Here is a 22589-nt window from a genome sequence, read left to right on the forward strand (position 1 = left end):
CTCACCTACGACTTTGACTGAAGGTAAGTTTATGGGTAGGAGTTTAATAAGATGATGACATGGACAAATATTTTATATGAACCCAGCTTCAAAGATTAACATGAAAAGCTGGGGGTTGGAAGAGGGTAGATGAAGGCAAAAAGGGCAGGGCCAGGGTAGAGGATGAACTGATAAATGATGTCAGATATGATCAGGCCAAGATTTTCTTAACTGCTGGTGGCAGTGTCCCTGCTAAGAAGGAAACAGTCTTTGGGAAAACATTTTGGCGAGATGCTTGAGATGTAAGGTGTGACCCAGATTCCAAGGGCGTGGATAAGAACCCAAGCAATAAAGATATTTTTATCCTTTTTCCTAAGAGGGGGAGATAGGAAAGAGCCCAGGATGGGGGTAGTGTTGGGGGTCTTGTGGAGCAAACGGACCAGGAGAAAGTGCCTTCAGGCTCCACAGCCCGTGGCCGCTTATGGAGAGCAATGCCTAGTGTCTGGATGAAAAGTGTTGGAGTTGCTAAGACATGAAATCCTCCTAATCTCCCTCCGTGCCCTTGAATTTCAAACCCATCTCTTGATTCCAGTGAGTTCTTGGTGTCAGTGAGCTCTTGTGGAAACCAAGGGAGGAGGTGAGCTTCCCAGTGCACTCAGGGCAGGGACACAGAGGGGGACCTGGGCTGAGGACTTTGAGTCTCTTGCTTCCTTGGAGAGCTGGGTAAATCTGAGAGGTCTCTGAACTGCCCGGGGTATGCTATTAGGGTGCAATCCAATCATACGAGGGGCTGGGGAGGTCCTGTGTCTTCTGCCTTTCCAAACAGTTCCCAAGATACCAGCAAAACACATTACAAATATTCTTTATCTTCTTCCCCTCCTCCTCCTCCCTCTCCTCCTTACCCCCTTTTCTTCCCCCCTTCTTCTTCTACCTCCTCCTCCTCCTCCTTCTTCCACTCATAGCTCCTAGCAGGGACCAATGGAGACCTCACGTCCCTGTGAAACATTTAATTTTGCCAAGTGCCTATGCAATAAGCATTCAGATAGGATGTTGGTCCCAGACCCTTGGGAGCTCCCTTAAAAAGGCCTGAGGGGGACTGATGGATACTGGTGTGTCCATCTCTGGATAAGTTACTGACTGCATAGACTAAATGCATGTAAATAAAAAATAGATTTTTTATTTAAAAAATCCCCAAAATGACAGAGCAAAATACATATAGGTAAATAGATTAAAAAAAAGATGTAAGTCCAGCTGAGATGCCGAGGCTTGTAAGAAGGTGATGCCAGGAGGCAAAAAGGAAGGCAAACTGTGAAACTAAATCCATTCACTTTGTAAAATAAACTTGATATTGTCAGTCTTAGACTTACAGGAAAAAAATGAAAATAATTCTGAGAGTTTCCATTTATTTCACACCCAGTTTTCTCTGTTATTAACATCTTAGGTTAGCAAGGTATATTTATCAAAATTAATGAATGTTGATATATTATTATTAACAAATATCAATTAAGATGTCCTTGCATGCCCAGTCTTTTAGTCATGTCCGACTCTGTGATCCCATGGACTGTAGCCTGCTAGGCTCCTCTGTCCATGGGATTTCCCAGGCCAAAATACTGGAGTGGGTTGCATTCCTTTCTCCAGGGAGTCTTCCCGACCCAGGGATCAAACCCGGTCGCCTGCCCTGCATGCAGATTCTTTACTGTCTAACCCACCAGGGAAGCCCCCAAGGTGTCCTTGGTTTTGACCTGATGTGTTTTTTCTGTTCCAGTATCCCATCTAGGATCTCACCATATTTAGTGACCATGTCTTTTTAAGTCTCCTTTCAGCTGTGACAGTTTCTCAGAACTCTCCTTGCTTCTATGACTTTGACAGTTGGAGAAGTACTGGTTTTGTATTTTATCTGTTATTTTCCCCATGATTAGATTGAGGTTATAGGTTTTGGGAAGGAAGACCACAGAGACAAAGTGTCCTCCATATCACCTCATGTCAAGGGAACACACTTTCAACATGACTCATGGCTGCTGACGTTGACCTTGACACCTGGCTGAGGTGGTGTCTGTCAGTGTGTCAAGTTACCTCTTCCCCATTTCCGTAGGTTGTCTTTGGAGGAAGTCATTGTGTGACTCAGAGGGCTTCCTGGGTGGCTCAGATGGTAAGGAATCTGCCTGCAATGCAGGAGACCCGTGTTCAATCCCTGGGTCAGGAAGATCCCCTGGAGAAGGGCATGGCAACCCACTCCAGTATTCTTGCCTGGAGAATCCCATGGACAGAGGAGCCTGGTGGGCTACTGTCCACAGGGTTGCAAAGCATCGGACATGAGTGAGGGGCGATCACAAATGCACTGTTTTCGCCCACACTTAAAGAACGGGAGGTTGTGTTACCCCTCCTGAGGGAGGAGTAGCTATATCAGTTTTGTAGCCCTGGGCTGTCTCAAATGTACCACTCAGGCTGGCTGACATGCCTTGGAGTCTTGACACCAAAAACCCATGAGTTTTCCAAACAACAGTGGGAAAGTATTCTCCTACTCTGAGCAGATGGTTTAGAAAAAAAAAAAAAGATAAAGCAACTATAAAACCACAGCAAAATGGTCTGTCCTAAGAGTACCTCTCCTCTTTCCTCCCCTCTTTGAACAAATGGCCAGTGCTGAGTTGCGTGTCCAGAACTCGCGAGATGCCAGGCGCTCCTGTGAAAGCCCCAGAAGCACCTGGTCAGGGCGCGGGGGGCTCTTGGGGCTCGTGAGCAGGTCTCAGCTCTGGGTGAATGCCATATTTGAATCGAGAAAGATGGTGCTCACGAACCTATCTGCAGGGCAGCAGGGGAGACCCTAACATAGAGAGCAGACTTGTGGACACAGAGGGGAAGGAGAGGGCGGGACGAATTGAGAGAGTGCCATTGGAACACATACATACCATTTGTAAAATAGATGGCGGAATGGGGATTTGCTGTGTGACCCAGGGAGTTCACACCTGGTGCTCCATGATGACCTAGAGAGGAGGGACAGACTGGGCGGTGGGAGGGAGGTTCGAGATGGAGGGGGCATATGTACACCGATGCCTTATTCATGTTGCTGTATGGCAGAAACCAACAGTGTCATCAATGGATTATCCTCCAACTAAAAATGAATAAATTTTTTAAAATTAAAGAAAAGAAAAAAGAATTTTTCCACTCTGTGATGAAAGGAAAGGCTCTTTGGGGTTGGGCTGTGTAATGAAAGGCAAAAGCGATTTGGAAAAAAACAAGATCTGGCTATAATGGGAAGGGTTATTTTTACTGCAGGGGCCAGGTCATCTGTTAAAATGCTGCGATTGCCAAAGTTTGTCTGGCCCTCGGAAACGTTACGGGCGCTTTTCCTTACGGAGTTTATTTGCTTTGAGTGTCTCAAGGAGTTAAGTGAGGGCCCGGCCAAGGTCACGCAGTCCCTGCCAGCGGAGGTGGTAGCCACGAAGGGCTGGGGTTTGTTGGCCACATCTGCTTCCTGGGGCTGTGCGGGCCAGCACACAGGCCACGGGAGACACAGATTCTGAGTTGCTCTGTCCTTTTCTCAGACTTGAGATGCCAGTTCCTCGCAGAGGTCACGTGCCCTGTGCACGGCTCCTTTGCAACGGGACAGAAAATATTTTCCGACGGCTGGCTGTGGTGGGGTTCAGGGTTGAGCAGAATTTCTGCATTCCGGAATCCTGAATGAAGATGTGCCTAGATAATCCAACGCCCTCCTCACAGTTGTTTGAAATGAGCTTTCAGATGCTCCCAAATGCTTGTTGCAGTCTTCCCCGCCTCTTCCACAGAGATGGACAGACTGACACTAAAGCGACCCTGGGGCTGTGCAGGCAGACACAGCGGGGTAGGAATCCTGGACTCTCACTCGCGGTTGCTCTTCTGGTGAGTCCCTGAAATCTCTCTGTCCCCCAGTCTCTCTAACTGCAGGAGGGGATGGCGTGAAGGTGGGTTGCAAACAATAAAGAGAGTTCACTAAGAAGACTACATTTCCTCTTCTGACATAGCTCCCACTCTTGACTCTTAAAAAATAAAATGCTTCCACTTTTCCACTACTCAAGGAAAGTCTTCATTTTGGAAATAATGCAGTTTGCAGCAAGATGGGTGGGCCTAGAGTGATCATCCTTAGCGAATGAAGTGAAGTCAGACAAAGACAAATATCACACATACCGCTTATTTGTGAAATCTAAAAAAATGATACAAATGAACTTATTTACAAAACAGAAACACACTCATAGACTTCAAAAGGGAATTTATGGTTCCCAAAGGGGAGAAACACTGGGGGAGGGATAAATTAGGAGTTTGGGATTAATATAATATTGTTGTCATTGTTTACTCGATAAGTTGTGTGTGACTCTTGCAACCCCACAGACTGTAACCCGCCAGGCTCCTCAGTCCTTGGAATTGTTCAGACAAGAATATTGGACTGGGTTGTCATTGCCTACTGCAGGGGATCTTCCTGACCTAGGGATCAAACCCAAGTCTCCTGCATCGGCAGACAGATGCTTTAGCACTGAGCCACCTTGGAAGCCTGGGATTAACATATACACACTGCTATACATAAAACAGATAATCTACAAGGACCTACTGTATAACACAGGGGACTCTATGCAAGGCTCTGTAATGACCTGTATGAGAAAAGAATCTGAAAATAAAAGAATATATGTATATGTATAACTGAATCACTTTGCCATACACCTGAAACGAACATAAAATTGTAAATAATTATACTCTACTATAAAATAAAAATTAAATTTAAAAATGATATTAAAAAATTCTTCATTTGGGGGGGACAATTTTAGGTTCATAGAAAATCAAGAGGAAGGTTAGAGATTTCCGATATACCCCTGGCCTCCACATGTTCCCAGCCTCTCCTATTATCTATATCACTTACCAGAGTGGTACATTCATTACCAAAGATGGACCTATACTGACATGTTATAATCAGCCACAGTCCATAGTTTCTTAAGATTCACTCTTGGTGTTTTACATTCTATTGGTTTGGATGAAAGTATAATGACATGTATTTATCATTATAATGTCATACACAGTATTTTCACTGCCTCAAAAATCCTCTGTGTTCTGCTCATCTCTCTCTGCCCAACCTCTGGCCACCACTGATCTTTTTACTGTCTCCATAGTTTTGCCTCTTTTTTTTCGGCCAGAATATCATCTAGTTGGAATCATATAGCATGTAGCCTTTTCAGATTGGCTTCTTTTGCTTCAGTTCAGTTCAGTTGCTCAGTCGTGTCCGACTCTTTGTGACCCCATGAATCGCAGCACGCCAGGCCTCCCTGTCCATCACCAACTCCCAGAGTTCACCCAGACTCAGGTCCATCGAGTCACTGATGCCATACAGACATCTCATCCTCTGTCGTCCCCTTCTCCTCCTGCCCCCAATCCCTCCCAGCATCAGAGTCTTTTCTAATGAGTCAACTCTTCGCATGCGGTGGCCAAAGTACTGGATTTTCAGCTTTAGCATCATTCCTTCCAAAGAAATCCCAGGGCTGATCTCCTTCAGAATGGACTGGTTGGATCTCCTTGCAGTCCAAGGGACTCTCAAGAGTCTTCTCCAACACCACAGTTCAAAAGCATCAATTCTTCGGCACTCAGCCTTCTTCACAGTCCAATTCTCACATCCATACATGACCACTGGAAAAACCATAGCCTTGACTAGATGGACCTTTGTTGGCAAAGTAATGTCTCTGCTTCTTAATATGCTATCTAGGTTGGTCATAACTTTTCTTCCAAGGAGTAAGCGTCTTTTAATTTCATGGGTGCAGTCACCATCTGCAGTGATTTTGGAGCCCCCAAAAATAAAGTCTAACACTGTTTCCACTGTTTCCCCATCTATTTCCCATTAAGTGATGGGACCGGATGCCATGATCTTCGTTTTCTGAATGTCGAGCTTTAAGCCACCTTTTTCACTCTCCACTTTCACTTTCATCAAGAGGCTTTTTAGTTCCTCTTCACTTTCTGCCATAAGGGTGGTGTCATCTGCAAATCTGAAGTTATTGATATTTCTCCTGAAAATCTTGATTCCAGATTGTGCTTCCTCCAGCCCAGCATTTCTCATGATGTACTCTGCGTATAAGTTAAAAAGCAGGGTGACAATATACAGCCTTGACATACTCCTTTTCCTATTTGGAACCAGTCTGTTGTTCCATGTCCAGTTCTAACTGTTGCTTCCTGGCCTGCATACAAATTTCTCAAGAGGCAGGTCAGGTGGTCTAATATTCCCATCTCTTTCAGAATTTTCCACAGTTTATTGTGATCCACACCATCAAAGGCTTTGGCATAGTCAATAAAGCAGAAATAGATGTTTTTCTGGAACTCTCTTGCTTTTTTGATGATCCAGGGGATGTTGGCAATTTGATCTCTGGTTCCCCTGCCTTTTCTAAAACCAGCTTGAACATCTGGAAGTTCATGGTTCACATATTGCTGAAGCCTGGCTTGGAGAATTTTGAGCATTACTTTACTAGCGTGTGAGATGAGTGCAATTGTGCGGTAGTTTTAGCATTCTTTGGCATTGCTTTTCTTTGGGATTGGAATGAAAACTGACCTTTTCCAGTCCTGTGGCCACTGCTGAGTTTTCCAAATTTGCTGGCATATTGAGTGCAGCACTTTCACAGCATCGTCTTTCAGGATTTGAAATAGCTCAAGTGGTATTCCATCACCTCCACCAGCTTTGTTCTTAGTGATGCTTCCTAAGGCCCACTTGACTTCACATTCCAGCATGTCTGGCTCTAGGTGAGTGATCACACCATAGTGATTATCTGGGTCATGAAGATTTTTTTGTGTGTAGTTCTTCTGTGTATTCTTGCCACCTCTTCTTAATAGCCTCTGCATGTTAGGTCCCTACCATTTCTGTCCTTTATTGAGCCCATCTTTGCATGAAATATTCCCTTGATATCTCTAATTTTCTTGAAGAGATCTCTAGTCTTTCCCATTCTGTTGTTTTCCTCTATTTCTTTGCATTGATCGCTGAAGAAGGCTTTCTCATCTCTCCTTGCTATTCTTTGGAACTCTGCATTCCAAAGATGCTTATATCTTTCCTTTTCTCCTTTGCTTTTCGCTTCTCTTCTTTTCACAGCTATTTGTAAGGCCTCTCCAGACAGCCATTTTGCTTTTTTTTTCATTTCTTTTCCATGGGGATGGTCTTGATCCCTGTCTCCTGTACAATGTCACGAACCTCAGTCCATAGTTCATCAGGCACTCTATCTATCAGATCTAGGCCCTTGAATCTATTTCTCACTTCCACTGTATAATCGTAAGGGATTTGATTTAGGTCACAGCTGAATGGTCTAGTGGTTTCCCCTACTTTCTTCAATTTAAGTCTGAATTTGGTAATAAGGAATATGCATTCAAGGTTCTTCTGTGTCGGTCTGTGGCTTGATGGCATCTTTCTTTTCGTGCTGAGTGATATCCCTTTGTCTGGATGCACTACAGTGCATTTATACATTTACTTACTAAAAGATGTCCTGATTGCTTCCAGATTTTGACCGTTATTACTAAAGTCCTTGTGAGTATCATGTGCAGGTTGTGTTTGGACATAGCTTTTGACTCAGGGTAAACAGCAAGGAGCACGAATGCTGGATTGTATGGAAAGAATATCTCTAGTTTCGGAAGAAGCCACCAGTCTTCCAAAGCGGCCACACCATTTTTTTTAATTGAAGTAGAGTTGACTTACAGTATTATATTAGTCTCAGGTGTACAACATAGTGATTTGGTATTTTCAAGATTATGATCCATATAAAGTTAGTGTAAGATATTGGCTGTATCCCCTGTGCGGCGTGTTACATCCTTGTATCTTACCTATTTGATACATAGTAGTTTGCCCTCAATGGCACCCGACTCCAGTACTCTTGCCTGTGGTCGCTAAAAGTCGGACACGACTGAGCGACTTCACTTTCACTTTTCACTTTCATGCATTGGAGAAGGAAATGGCAACCCACTCCAGTGTTCTTGCCTGGAGAATCCCTGGGACGGGGGAGCCTGGTGGGCTGCCGTCTATGGGGTCTCACAGAGTCAGACACGACTGAAGCGACTTAGCAGCAGCAGCAGTTTGCACCTCTCGATTCTCCGCCCCTGCTGTGCCCCTTCCCCTTCCCTCTCCCCCTCCAGTAGCCATTAGTTTGTTCTCCCTCTGTGAGTCTCTTTGTTTCGTCATGTTCGTTTGCGTCCTTTTTCAGATGCCACGTGTAAGTGAAAGCCTGCAGTGTTTGGCCACGCCCCTCCCCGCAGGATGAGAGTCGGGCGTGCGCACCCGAATCCTCTGTCACCTCTGCTTCTCCGCCAGGCCTCGGGTGCTCTGTCCACTGGATTCCTTCCCCAGAGGGCCTTCAGGTGCGACCCGGGTGACCCTGATCAAAGTATGCTGGAAAGAATGGAGATGAAGCGCCCCAGACAAACCCACTGTAATGATCTGCTCGGGCTGCAATAGCAACACACCAGTCTGGGCAGCTTAAACAACAGACATTTCTTTTTCTCGTGGTTTTGGAGGCAGGAAGTCCAAGACCATGCGTGCCAGCATGGTGAGCACCTTCCTCCTGGCTCGCAGAGGGATGCCTTCTCACCGCATCCTCACGTGGTGGGGAGACAGCACCGCATCCTCACGTGGTGGGAGACAGCACCGCATCCTCACGTGGTGGGAGACAGCACCGCATCCTCACGTGGTGGGAGACAGCATACAAGTTCCCTGCTTTGTTTCTGTTATTATAAGGACATCAATTACATTGGGTCTCGGCCTCACCTAAGCTTAATTACTTCATAAAAGCCCTATCTCCAAATACGGTCGTCTTGAGGGTGCGGGCTTCAACGTACGAATTTAGAGGGGGGAGACCGCGGAAACGTTCAGCCCACAGTGCTTACCAAGAAAAACACGGGCAGCTGCGTGGTGAATAATTCAGGCTCCACACTTGAAAGCTGGTGGAAGCGACGCAGGGTCTCATCCAGGGGAATCACGTCTGAACATAAACCAGAGGAGCCCGCTTTGGAGCCCGAGTGTGGGAAACCGCCACAGGACAGCAAGGACGCCCCAGGGTGGCGCGCGTGTCAGAGGCCTGGGGCTGCGCTATACCCTCCCCCGCAGTCCTTTCAGGCAGTTCCGCGCTCCGCGTTCTCACTGCTCAGCCCGCCCGCAGGCATCTCTCCAGCCTCGCCCGTCGGCCCCCACCATTCCCATTCCTCTGCCCGGAATCTACTCCCCTCTTCTCCTTGGGAGAGACTCATTTCCTTCCTTGTGTCCTGGTCTCTGAGCCACTCAGTCAAATCGTTTTTCATTTGAACCTGTGCTAAGGGTCTCACGCTCCACCCCGATCGTTCTATCAAAGTATTTCTTCCAAGGAGATGGGATGGTCTCCCTCTGAGGACCTGGCAGAGGGCCCTGTCTCCGTCCTTCTACGCGCAGGACTGAAAGCAGGGCCGTGGGGGCTTGTGAGGCCCGGCTGCTCTATTTCCATCTTGTCGCCGCACCCTCAGTTGATGTGAGCTCCCCGGAGGCGGCCTGACACTTCAGTAGCCCCACCAGGGCCTGGCTCCCAGAGCGCAGACGGTGGGTGCGTGCGGAACGGCTGAGTGGGCGCTGCCCTGGGTCTCTGCTGGGTCCCCGGGAACAGGGGGACACTCTCTGGACTGCTCTGCACCGACCTCCCCCCGCCCCCGGGAATGGCCCTTTTCTAGCTCCCTTTGGTCATTTCCATTTTAATCTTCGCCTGAAGGCTTTTGAGGAGCTCTGTTCTGAGCTTTTCCCTAGCAACACAGCGTTCTCAACTTTGGCATTTAAAACTATCCTTTTCATGTTGTTTCACCTTAAACAGAAAGGGAGCAAAGTGGCTCCAGTGCCAAGATTAATGGGGAACATTCTCCCCTCAAATGTTCTTGATCAAGGCCTGAGGTCCATCTCTGAAGTAAAACAGAATATAAATTCAGAGTCTGTGCAAAGGTATCTAAATCCACAAGAAACCAAGAGGTAATGTTTTTTATCAGGTCAGTTACTAGCTTAGACAACTGTCTAATTTTAAACGTTCACACAAAGTCACCTTCAACAAAAAAAAATTAAGACAGCTATGCAGTAGAGTTATAACTACACACACACACACACACACACACACACACACACACACGGGCGTGCGCGTGTGCATATGTACATGGGACTTCCCTGGTGGTGGCCCAGTGGTTAAGAATTCAACTTGCAATGCAGGGGACTCAGGGTTGATCCCTGGTCAGGGAACTAGGATCCCACATGTCGTGGGGCCGCTAAGCCTGTGTGCCCATGCTCTACAACTAGAGAAACCCTTGCACCTCGGTTTGAAGACCCAGCACAGCCAAATATATATATATAACTAAACTGGCAACCAAATCACTAAACAAAGGATGTCGCCATCTTCAAGCCATTACATGACAGCTGCCTGGACGGTGAGCCCTGAGGGACCTCAGGGTGGAGATAAAGGGGCTACCCACTGCCAAGCCCATCTAGTGGGTATCAAATTGCGGCCACCCCTGCATGGTACACCTGAGGAAACTTCGGATAAGAAAACAGGATGCTGGCCCAAGAGAGCTGAGGTGCACATCAAAGGAAGCATGTCTGTGAGCCCAGAGTCTTGCATCTTCCTATACATAGAGGAGCACTAAATTCTTTAACTTGAGATACCTTGTGTCCTTTTATTAACAGGAATCTTTTGTTCTGATTAGCTGGTTTTGTTGCAGAAACACCTATATAGCCTGGTTTCCCCCCTTCCTCTTCAAAACAGTTTTCCTAGCATTACCTGAGATGCTGTCTCTTAGGCTTGAAGTTCTAAAAATGTCCCCTGAACAAAACATAACTCTCAACTTTTAGACTGCATTTTTTTTCAGTCAACAATACATACATACCTTTTTTCCTAAACTTAGTGAACACTTCGTTGGAATTTGTTTTGTGCCAGGTGATGTTCTAAGAGTGTTACAAATGCTGACGACTCACTGGCTCCTCGTATCAACCCTATGAGGCGGGCACTACTGTAACTCCCATTTTACAGACGGAAAAGGTGAGGGACGGGAGAATGGAGTAACTCACTCGAGAACAATGGCTGGTTGGGGGCAGCCGGGGTGAGGAATCTAGGTGGTGTGGCTCCAGAATCCATGCTTTCTACACCTATACTGTCCTAGAACTTCAAGGGGCCTGAGAAGTAATACATTTACTTGTGGGTCTATTCGATGACCTAACTTGTGGTGACCACCCGGGCTGGGCCAGGTCCACACAGGGCAGTGGCCCCACAGAGGGGAAGGCGTCTGTGTCCTGACCACATCAGCATCCCAGCCCCCGGTCCACGCTCAGCCCCACCACTTAGGAGTGATGTGATCCTTGGGCACCTTACTTAACCTCTAGTCTCTACTCCTTCAGCTGTAAAATGAGGATAAGACCGCAAACCCGATTGGGTGGTTTTGAGGGTGAAGTGAGTGAGTGCTTGCAAAGCAGTGTGTGAAGTCCTGAGACGTGCTCCATCCATGCCCTTGTCCTTCAGAGAAACACTCCCACTTGGATTCTTCTTTCTGTTTCCATCTGTGGATCCATTCAGCAAACGTGCTTGCTTCACTGAGGGTGGTGGAGTTTGCTTGGTACGGGCAAGGGCAGGGTCAGTGGAGCCGGAGTGGCTCTGGGGGTTGACTCCAGGGCAGGCAGGGGCGATTTTCCAGCAGGGAGCAGGGTGAAAGCTGGGGTGCAGAGCCACATGGGATTCTGACTCCAGGCATCCCTCCAGCTCTGTGATTTGGGGTGGGTCGTCTTACTGAGACTCGGTTTCCTCTTCAATTATGGCAGCCATCAGCTGGGGTAGGGAGGGTGTTCATGAGACGCTGTGTGTGCCTGGGGTGTGGACTTTTGTCAAAACTGCTGCTGTGGTCACTCCTGGGGGCCCGGGGGGCACTGAGAGACAGATGCTGGCTCTGGGGAGGGTGGGATGGTGCAAGGGCCAGCTAGTGGGGGTGGGGGTGAGATAGACGAGGGGGACTCGGCCCGTATGCCTCTGGTTTCAGCACCCCATGTTCTGCCTTGCCTGGCCAAGGGCCTTTCGTGGCCTGCTCTGTTCCTGGGCTCGGTCTTTATTTCCATCAAAGCACCCTCCACCTGGCCTCCTTCGAGGCTGGTGGCTCCCAGGGCCAGCAGAGAGCACGTGTTTACTCACACCACCTCTGTCTGTTTATGGAGGTGGAACTGATGAGACCAACACTGTGGTTGGGCCTGGGTGGCTGCCCCACAAAACTAGCATTCAAGCTACACTCGGTTGCAAAACTCAGGGTGAAAGCAGAGCGAGATACAAGTCGAGGTCAGGCCAGGATCTGGTTCAGACCGAGAGTGAAATGGGCCGCAATAGTGACTGCTATTTTGTAAGGTCTTACTACAGCTAGATGGTATGAGGGTTTCCCAGGCATTATCTCAGTAATTTCCTCCACACAGGGAAGCAGGCAGAGAGGCTGAGAAACTTGTCCAAGGCTGCTCAGCTACTTTTTAGAGAAGCTGGGGTTTGGCCTGATTTCTCTAAAGTCAGAAGTCTGTGTTATCTCCAGCTTGGTTATTTTGCCTCCCCAGATAAAATTAATACCAATACTTCCTTTTTAAATTTATTTTTTTATTGGCTTCCCAGCTGGCTCAGTGGTAAACAATCCGCCTGTCTGTGTAAGAAACACAAGAGATGTGGGTTTGATCCTTGGGTCAGGAAGATCCTCTGGAGCTGGGAATGACAACCCACTCCAGTATTCTTGGAGTATACTTGGATCCTGGAGGATCCATGGACAGAGGTACATGATGTGCTTCAGTTCTTGGGGTCACAAAGAGTCGGACACAACTGAGCAGCAAAGTACACGGCTGATTTAGTGTTGTGTTAATTTCTGCTGTACAGCAGAGTGACTCAGTTATACCTATATATACATGCTTTGAAAATTGTTTTTAATACCAGTAGTTTCTGTTTAAAGAATTTCTATAGTCTTCAAGGCAATTTTGTAGATGGGGAGACTGATGTTCAGAGAGGACCAGTCACTTACTTGCCCATGGACACACAGGTAGGAAGTGACAAAGCTAGGGTGTTACCCAGCTCCTCCAAATTGTGTGGGAATGAGCCTGGTGGGTGGGCCAAGCAGCTTTCTTCTGACGAAAACTTTTCCTTTAGGAAAATGCATGGCAGTGTCCTGGTGGTTCCGTCTTCCAGCGTGACCATGGGGTGGATCCAGAAAGGATGGGTCTGTCATCTCTGTTTGGCTCCAGGTGATGATTAAGAGCTGCGTGCGTGTGTGTGTGCATGCTAAGTCTTGCACACACACATGACTTAGTCATAACCTAGTCATGCTTGAGTCATGTCCCACTCTTTGCAATCCCGTGGACTGTAGCCCAGCAGGCTCCTCTGTCCATGGGATTCTCCAAGCAAGAATACTGGAGTGGGTTGCCATACCCTCCTCCAGGGGATCTTCCCGACCCAGGGGTCACACCTGTGTCTCTTCTATCTCCTGAACTGGCAGGTGGGTTCTTCACTGTTAACGCCAACTGGGTGCTGCACATTCTCTCATCAGCAGCTCCATGAGGTAGGAACCTCCCTATCCGCCCATGTTACTGATGAGAAAACAGAGGCTCAGGAAGTTAGGAGGGTCTGCCTCAGGTCCTGGCTACTGAGGGGTCTGTGCGGTGCATTCACCCAGTTGGGTTTCCCTCCAGAGTCCAGACTGGTGGCTGCCGCCTCCTGTCTTCTGCATCCTTCCAAACTGCCGGGACCTCCTGTCTCCAGCCCTCCTCGTGCCCAGGCTGCATCCACACCCCTGCCCTCCAAAGTCTCTTTTCCCTCCTCTTTTGGATCTTGTTCTAGTTCCATGCCTTGAGCTGGGCTCCCTGACCTCCTTGCCCTGGCTCTGCTGTCCTTAGGGCAGCGGGCAACCAGGCTACTTGGTTCCATTAGCTAGCTCTGGGCTAGCCCTGGGCTTCAATTTCTGTAAAATGGGGGTGTGATGGCTGCTCTACACTCTGGTTAAATTAATCAGTAGCAATGACACCTGAAGCTGCTATTGTTACTGTGAGTGCTTACTACCTGCCCTGCATGGACAGGTGCTCTGCAGGTCCTTTATCACACTTGATAAAGGATGGAAAAGGGCGAACAGAGGGACATGAGGGCTTCCTTCGTGGCTCAGCGGTAAAGAGTCCACCTGCAGTGTAGGAGACGCAGGTTCGATCCCTGGGTCGGGAATATCCTCTGGAGGAGGGAACTGCAACCCACTCCAGTATTCTTGCCTGGAGAATCCCATGGACAGAGGAGCCTGGTGGGCTGCAGTCCACTGGGTGGCAAAGAGTCAAACATGCCTGAAGTGACTGAGCACACAATGCATGCAAGGAATGAGTGTCTCCTCTCCCGTTCCTATTCCTTTCCTGCTGCTGCTAAGTCACTTCAGTCATGTCCGACTCTGTGTGACCCCATAGATGGCAGCCCACCAGGCTCCTCCGTCCCTGGGAGTCTCCTGGCAAGAACACTGGAGTGGGTTGCCATTTCCTTCTCCAATGCATGAAAGTGAAAAGTGAAAGTGAAGTCGCTCAGTTGTGTCCAACTTAGCGACCCCATGGACTGCAGCCCACCAGGCGCCCCAGTCCATGGGATTTTCCAGGCAAAAGTACTGGAGTGGGGTGCCATCGCCTTCTCCAGTGTTTCTAGCCTATCCTTTGTCTATCCCCACGGAGCAGAGCACCACATCTCAGGGTCTACGGAACAAAGGACAAGAAAGCTGCGGATGACACAAGTAGTGGTTGAGTGAGGTGACTCTGTCCCTCTAGGATGTAGCTGTGTCACTCCTCACGAATGGATGGGCCACAAGTTCACAGTCTTACCTGACAGCACCTAAAAACCATCACCAGGGCAATCTCTGGGAACCATGCGTCTTTTTCAGCTTCTTACAACAGCTCTTGTCAGGTTGGTGGAAGGGCCCCTCCCCCTGCTCCACTCTGCCCTGGAGTTGAACCCGCCCCTGGAGGCCTCTGCTGACTGTGTGTGGGGGGACCAGCCCAGGCAAAATAGGTCAGTTCCAGGGTCTAAGCAAAGCTGCAGGGCTAGCACGGAGTCACTGGTCTCCACGCACAGGCTCAGTGCCCTGGGTCACCGCTTTACTCTGCCACCGTACGAGATAAGAATGGACACAGAGGCGTCCCTGCCTCCTCAGGTCCAGCCTTGGCATCCTCCACCTCCTGCTTGTCTGCTCTGGAGACATGTGATGAGAACACAGCCCTGGAAGGGCCTCTCCGTTTTCCCGCGTCCCTCCCTCTCTCGCTCCCGGAGCCCAGCTGTGCGCCCTGGGCCTCGCCTGCTCCCCTTTCTCCTTCTCTTCCTCTGCCTCAGGCAGGAGAGGTCTGTGCCTCCCTGGGCTTCCAAGACTCGGGTGTAGCGCAGGGCAGCGGGCAGAGCCGCCCTCTGCAGGCTGGCTTTGGTCAAGGCCGTGCTGTCTGCGAGCTGGCTGGGGTGAATGCAGCCCTGGACGCGGTCCAGCTTGTCTCCCTGGAGTTCTGTGTCAGGGTGTAGGGCCAGAGGCTTTGCTGATCACAAAGGATCACTCTGCCAGTGTCAACTGCGCAAACATCTCCTTGGGGACTTGTAAGGAGGTGGGAGGCTGGGCCAAGGCTGGAGAGAAGCGGTCCTGGGTCTCCAGGTCACATGGGACTCATCTGACGACTGCAAACCACAAGGTGTTCCCAGCGTGCACTTCACGAGGAAAAGTGGAATGACTGAATGGCGACTGTAGCCAGCAGTGTTCTCTGTTTTCACCCATGCTTGCCGCATGTCTAGGAAGAGATTTGTGCTAGGAAGGAACACCGGTAAAATCCCAGCTTATTAATAACTTATGGAATATAAGTAAGTTTCTGTTAGTTTCCGCAGCTTGTGGACTTTTGCCAAATTTGGCATGTACCAGGTGGTCTAGCTTGGTGAAAAGAAATAAGCTGGCATCAGAAAGACGTGTGGCCTGCCACCCGAGGGGCCAACACTGAGCCACAGCAAGAGACCCAAAACGCTGACGGGGCCAGGGTGGGGGTGACGAGACAGCAAGAACAAGGGAAAAGAAAGAGTGAGCTTGACCCCCAAGCCTCTCTCTGCTGGTCTGCACCGTCCAGGGGGGCGCCTACTGTTTCCTCCTGCAGATAAGCTGGAAGTCAGCTGAGCCGCCTGCTCTGCCAGGCAGGGGCTGTCACGTGGTGTGCGTCTGATTCACCGCTCCAGCCATTTCTTGCTTACCACCACCCCCTGGCCCATTCATACCATAGGACCTTGGAGTATCGGTGAGGTCTGCTGCTGCTACTGCTGCTAAGTCACTTCAGTCGTGTCCGATTCTGTGTGACCCCATAGACGTCAGCCCACCAGGCTCTCCTGCCCCTGGGATTCTGCAGGCAAGAACACTGGAGTGAGTTGCCATTTCCTTCTCCAATGCATGAAAGTGAAAAAGTGAAAGTGAAGTCACTCAGTCCTGTCCGACTCTTAGCGACCCCATGGACTGCAGCCTACCAGGCTCCTCCATCCATGGGATTTTCCAGGCAAGAGTACTGGAGTGGGGAGCCATTGCCTTCTCTGTCGGTGAGGTCAAGGGTTTGCAAATACTCACAGGGCCACCAGCTGGGACTGAGCAAGGTGAGCGTGCATGGAAAGAGTGGGGGCCAAGGATCAGGGTGTGGTGTTGGAGCCAGGACAGGGTCAGAGGCATCCGTAGGGGCTTGATGTGGTGACAGTGATGGGAGAGGGGTTCCAAATAGTGGCACTGATCCGTTGTTACTGTGTTTAGGATAATGGGAAAGTGGTGGAAAAATAATTACAGTTAAAGGAAGGAAACTAGTTGAATCCCAAGAGGGTCTGGGAGCAGAGGCATGTCTAGCTCTCAGATTTGATTTTTAAATACCAGCCAGAGGATCAAGCCTCCTTGGATAAATGGCAGATTCCAAGTTGGGGGCAGGGAATGTACATGATGAGCTTGGGGCATCTTCTGGTGTCAGAAAGGAAGTGCCAAAGAGAGGTGGAGAAATGTCACACAGACACAAAAAACAGCATGGAGGGCCACACCCTGGCCAAATCTGGGACAGTTTGAGCATCAGAAGAAATAAGACTAAAATATAGAACACATTGATTAAATAGGAATCCATGGATCAACACAAATAGAAACAAATAAAAGAATAAACGAGGACAAGAAAAGGTTTTCATTGCAGTAGGATGTCAACTAGTAACTGTAGAAGGAATGATGGAACTAGAAAATTACCATTTGGTACTTACTGTAGAACAGAATATTTACAAAGTCTAAAAGTACCTCCCCATGAAATATTAAACACAAAGGGACAAAACCGCAATCCGAAAGACACACCTTTAATCAAGTGATCAAGGTGAACATCACCAGCAAAAGTGAAAGTGAAGTCGCTCAGTCATGTCCGACTCTTTGTGACCCCATGGACTGTAGTCCACCAGGCTCCTCTGTCCATGGGATTTTCCAGGCAATAGTACTGGAGTGGATTGCCATTTCCTTCTCCAGGGGATCTTCCCAACGCAGGGATCGAACCGGGGTCTCCTGCATTGTAGACAGACGCTTTACCATGTGAGCCACCAGGGAAGTCACCAGCAAAGGACAAATCTGAATCATGCACCTCATAGGGTGCTGTGGAAAGAACACAGATTCACTTCTGTAATATTCCTGCTCAAGATGCAGAGTCCGAATCTAACCACAAGGAATCGTCAGACAAACCCAAGGACTATTCTACTAAAGGTCTGGCCCATTGTCTTTAAAAAGAACTATTCCAGATTGAAGGAATCGAAGGAGATGTGACAACTAAAGGTAGTGTTTGATTCTAAACCGAATCCTTTCTCTAATCAGGACAGTTGGCAAAACAGAAGGTCTGTGGGTTAACAGTAGTATTGTATTAATGTTAATTTCCTGTTGCTCTTACTGTGGCTTTGTAGTACACCATCCTTATTTGTAGGAATTATATGCTGAAGTATTTGGGGGAGATGGGACATCAGGTCAACAACCTCTCTCAACTGGTTCAGGAAAAAGTTGTTCGTACTATTCTTACAACTTTTCCGTAAGTTTGAAATCATTTCAGAGGAAAAGGAAAAAGTTTGCTCAAAAAAGTTGTTAAACATCTACTGAGAGGCATGTTTGTTCAGTGCAGTGGTTGAAAGCTACACTTGGCAAAATGTGTTGTGTATATACCATGGAATATTATACAGCCTTAAAAAGGATGGAGATTCTGACACATGCTACAGCCTAGATGGACTTTAATGACCTTATGCTAGGTGAAATGTCAGTCACGATAGGACAAATACTGTATGATTCCACTTATATGAAGTTCTTAGAGCAGTCAAATGCAGAGACAAAGTAGAACGGTGGGTGCCAGCGGCTGGGGGCAGGGGGAGTGGGGAGTTATTGTTTAAAGAACATAGAGTTTCGGTTGGGGAAGGTAAAAATTCTGGAGGTGGATGGTGGCGATGTTTGCAGAACAAGATGAAGGTACATATTGTCATTGAACGAATGGTTGAGATGGTAAATTTCACGGTTTGCATATTTTCCCACAATAAAAGACACTGGAGGAGAAAAAGTCAGGCTTTGAAGGCGAACAACTTCTCAGCACTGACACTTGTTCCTGAAATCTCAGGTGAGTGCTTGTCTCTTTCTTTGTTACTGGGGACAAGGGCACTGTCTTCATACTGCAGAGTCAGAGACCCTGCACGGAAGCCCTTCAAGTCGTGGCTGTAGTGGGCAGCACATAGCGAGTTCTCAAAACAGGGCACCTCCTCTTATTCTGATCCTTTCACATCATTGCATCAACTTCACAGCTCTGCGGGTGGCTGCCATTTTCCCCAGCGCCCCCTCCCCCAACTTCCAAGAACTACTCAGCACCCAGCCAGCTCTCTTCCCCTTTCTAGGAACTTCTTCTGCAGACAATTAGAGAGGTAGAGTGTGTCCCAGTTAAAGACATGAAAACCTTATATAAGCATATAAAGACATGCTTCGTTATGCACAGATCATCTCTGGAGGGATCTGTATAGACCCAGGTAACAGTGATGGTCTCTGGGGTCCTTAAGGGACACAGCAGGAAACTTCTCCTGTTAAACCCATTTGTACCCTTGGGATGTCTTCCCACATACAGGCGTTGCTGCTTTAAATAAATGAGAGAAATAAATAGCTGGATCAATCCATCTAGTCACCAAAGAGGGGACCTCTGTGACAACTGAGTTCCTTTGGGAGGATCTGTCTTGAGGCAGATAAGAGGAGTTCAGAAAAAGCATCTCCCTGTTTTTGCTGTTCAAGTGCCAACAACTCAAAATAATGTACAAAGCAGCCTATTTTGTGGTGGCATATCCTCAATGCCTGCACTCATAGTTTGGGGTGGCATTTTTGCTACCCTTCACCCTCATTTACAAAATGTTAAGCTGCATACACAGATTCAGTTCAGTTCAGTTCAGTCGCTCAGTCGTATCCGACTCTTTGCAATACTCTTTGGACTGCAGCACGCCAGGCCTCCCTGTCCATCACCAGCTCCCAGAGTTTACTCAAACTCAAGTCCATTGAGTCGGTGATGCCATCCAACCATCTGATCCTCTGTCGTTCCCTTCTCTTTCCTCCTTCAATTTTTCCCAGCATCAGGGTCTTTTCAAATGAGTCAGCTCTCTGCATTAGGTGGCCAAAGTATTGGAGTTTCAGCTTCAACAGCAGTCCTTCCAATGAACACTCAGGACTGGTCTCCTTTAGGATGGACTGGTTGGATCTCCCTGCAGTCCAAGGGATACTCAAGAGTCTTCTCCAACACCACAGTTCAAAAGCATCAATTCTTTGGTGCTCAGCTTTCTTTATAGTCCAACTCTTATATCCATACATGACCACTGGAAAAACCATAGCCTTGACTAGATGGACCTTTGTTGGCAAAGTAATGTCTCTGCTTTTGAATATGCTATCTAGGTTGGTCATAACTTTCCATCCAAGGAGCAAGTGTCTTAATTTCATGGCTGCAGTCACCATCTGCAGTGATTTTGGAGCCCAGAAAAATAAAGTCAGCCACTGTTTCCACTGTTTCCCCATCTATTTCCCATGAAGTGATGGGACCAGATGCCATGATCTTAGTTTTCTGAATGTTGAACTTTAAGCCAACTTTTTCATTCTCCTCTTTCACTTTCATCAAGAGGCTCTTTAGTTCTTCTTTGCTTTCTGCCATAAGGGCGGTGTCATCTGCATATCTGAGGTTATTGATATTTCTCCCGGCAATCTTGATTCCAGCTTGAGGTTCCTCCAGCCCAGTGTTTCTCATGATGTATTCTGCTGCTGCTGCTGCTAAGTCGCTTCAGTTGTGTCCAACTCTGTGCGACCCCATAGACGGCAGCCCACCAGGCTCCCCCGTCCCTCAGATTCTCCAGGCAAGAACACTGGAGTGGGTTGCCATTTCCTTCTCCAATGCATGAAAGTGAAAAGTGAAAGTGAAGTCGCTCAGTCATATCTGACTCTTAGCAACCCCCTGGACTGCAGCCTACCAGGCTCCTCCGTCCATGGGATTTTCCAGGCAAGAGTACTGGAGTGGGGTGCCACTGCCTTCTCCGGATTACTCTGCATATAAATTAAATAAGCAGGGTGACAATACACAGCCTTGACGTACTCCTTTCCTGATTTGGAACCAGTTTGGTGTTCCATGTCCATATGCAGATTAACTACAGACACACCTCCCTCTGTCTTTGCCTCCGGGACACTGCCACTCGGGCACCTCTGAGAGGCTTCTGAGAACGCTGGGTGCTGGTGCCTTGTCGAACCTCCACCCACCTCTCCCTGCCGTCTCTGCCGTCACCCTCACCGCCTCCGGTGGTCCTATGTGGGCGCCCAGACAGGGATGTGAGGGAACCTCAGGCTGCTTCCCATCTTGAGAATTCTAGAGCCCAACTCACGTAACTTAACCATCTTGTCTCTTATGAAAAATTAAAGTCTAGAAGACAGCTAAAGAGATGTTTTTGAATAATTTAATCACAAGATGATGACCCTCTGGGGGAAGTACGTCCAGCTCTCACGTCCTCAGGGGCCAGTAGGGGGATGGAAATGGGTGAGGCAGCCAGTGGCACCCATGCGTCCCACCTGCCATCTGAAATGGTCAGCTGCCGTCACATGGGCTGACTGTTATCCGTGGGACACAAAGGCATTTCTAAACCTTGACATTCTCCTTCAGGAGTCAGAAATACAGATCTACGTGGAATCTCCCCATTTAGAAATATTGGTAAATAGTTGAAAACAAAATAAGAGACAACAGTCGCAATTCCTTGGCCGAAAGAACGTGGTTCGAGGCGCAGCAGAGCGGCCTGGCAGTTTGCAAACTCTGCCCTGTGACGTGCAAGGGGCAAACGCTGGCTAGTACTAAGGGCTTGTGTTGAGATGTCAAGTTGACTCGATTTGGGCCTACCTTTGGAACGAAGGATGGACCCTGGAGCATTGACAAATTTGAACTTGTTCTATTAATTAACAGGGAGGCAGAGTGGCAAAGGGTGAGGGGGAGGGGAAAATACAGGCTTTGAATTCACAGAGGCTTGGGTTCAAACCTTGCTTCCATACTTCATAGTTCCCTGCTTAATAGTAAGTCTTGGTTTCCTCATCCATAAAAGTCAGGAGAGACGCTACATAACAGGGTTATGAAGATTAAATGAAGTTGTGTCTAAGGAAATGTCTGCCATCTGGTAAGCAACCAGTTCACTTATTCTTACTTTCAAAGGTTTGTGAGTGAGGATGCTTGATGAAAGCAGCATCTCGGGAAGGATGGCCAAATGGCAGCTGGGAGACTGGAGTCAGAAAGACTGGCTAAGTCTCCGGCAGCGTTACTACTTTGAGAGGATGGGTCATTATTACGGCACGGCCTTGGAGCTGAGCCTGTCCCCAGGGGCCAGACCATAAAGGCTGCCCTCCTGGCTTCTCCACGGGTAAGGTGACAGACAGGGTGCGACACACAGCACCAAAGAAAGCTTGGCTGTGCCAGCTGTCCTGTCTCCTTCCCACCCCCTCTTCAGCAGCCTTCGCGCAGCCAAGCAGGCAGGGCCTGGCCTCCTGCCAGTGGTAACCCAGGCGCAACTTCCAAACCTGAACCTTGGTGCCAGCCTCAGGCACAAGCCAGGCCCTGACCTTTGCTGGGTCTCTACAGACATCTCTTCTCTATCTTGAAGAGCCACTGAAGGCTTTTCTGCAGAGTTCCTGGTAAAATTCTGCTGTTTTCGTTGTTCAGTCACTTAGACATGTCCAACTCTTTGCAACCCCATGGACTGTAGCAAACTCATCTTCAGAAGATGGCTTAAAGCTTTTGAAAGCTTGGAACCTTCAATTACATGCAGACATTTCTAAGCCAAAAAGGCCAAATGCACAGTCCTTGCAAGGGACTAATGGCAGAATTAGCCAGAGAAATAGTTTTGCTTCTTTGGAACAAGAGACACATTTACCCACTCTGTAGGTGCTATGTGTGTTCACTAATTAAACTGTCATTACCAGTCAGCATTGCCAACTTTCCAAAAAGGTTTCTTAAAGTGGAAATGATTTTTAGTGTGCATTACAATTGTATGAAAGGCTTGCTTGCCACCCCTACCCACCCCTCCTCCCCACAGTAAGTCTCTGAATTGGTAGATCTGGGGTCA

The sequence above is a fragment of the Bos indicus genome, chromosome 20 (genome assembly GCF_029378745.1).
Source record: "Bos indicus isolate NIAB-ARS_2022 breed Sahiwal x Tharparkar chromosome 20, NIAB-ARS_B.indTharparkar_mat_pri_1.0, whole genome shotgun sequence".
NCBI classification, from domain to species: Eukaryota; Metazoa; Chordata; class Mammalia; order Artiodactyla; family Bovidae; genus Bos; species Bos indicus.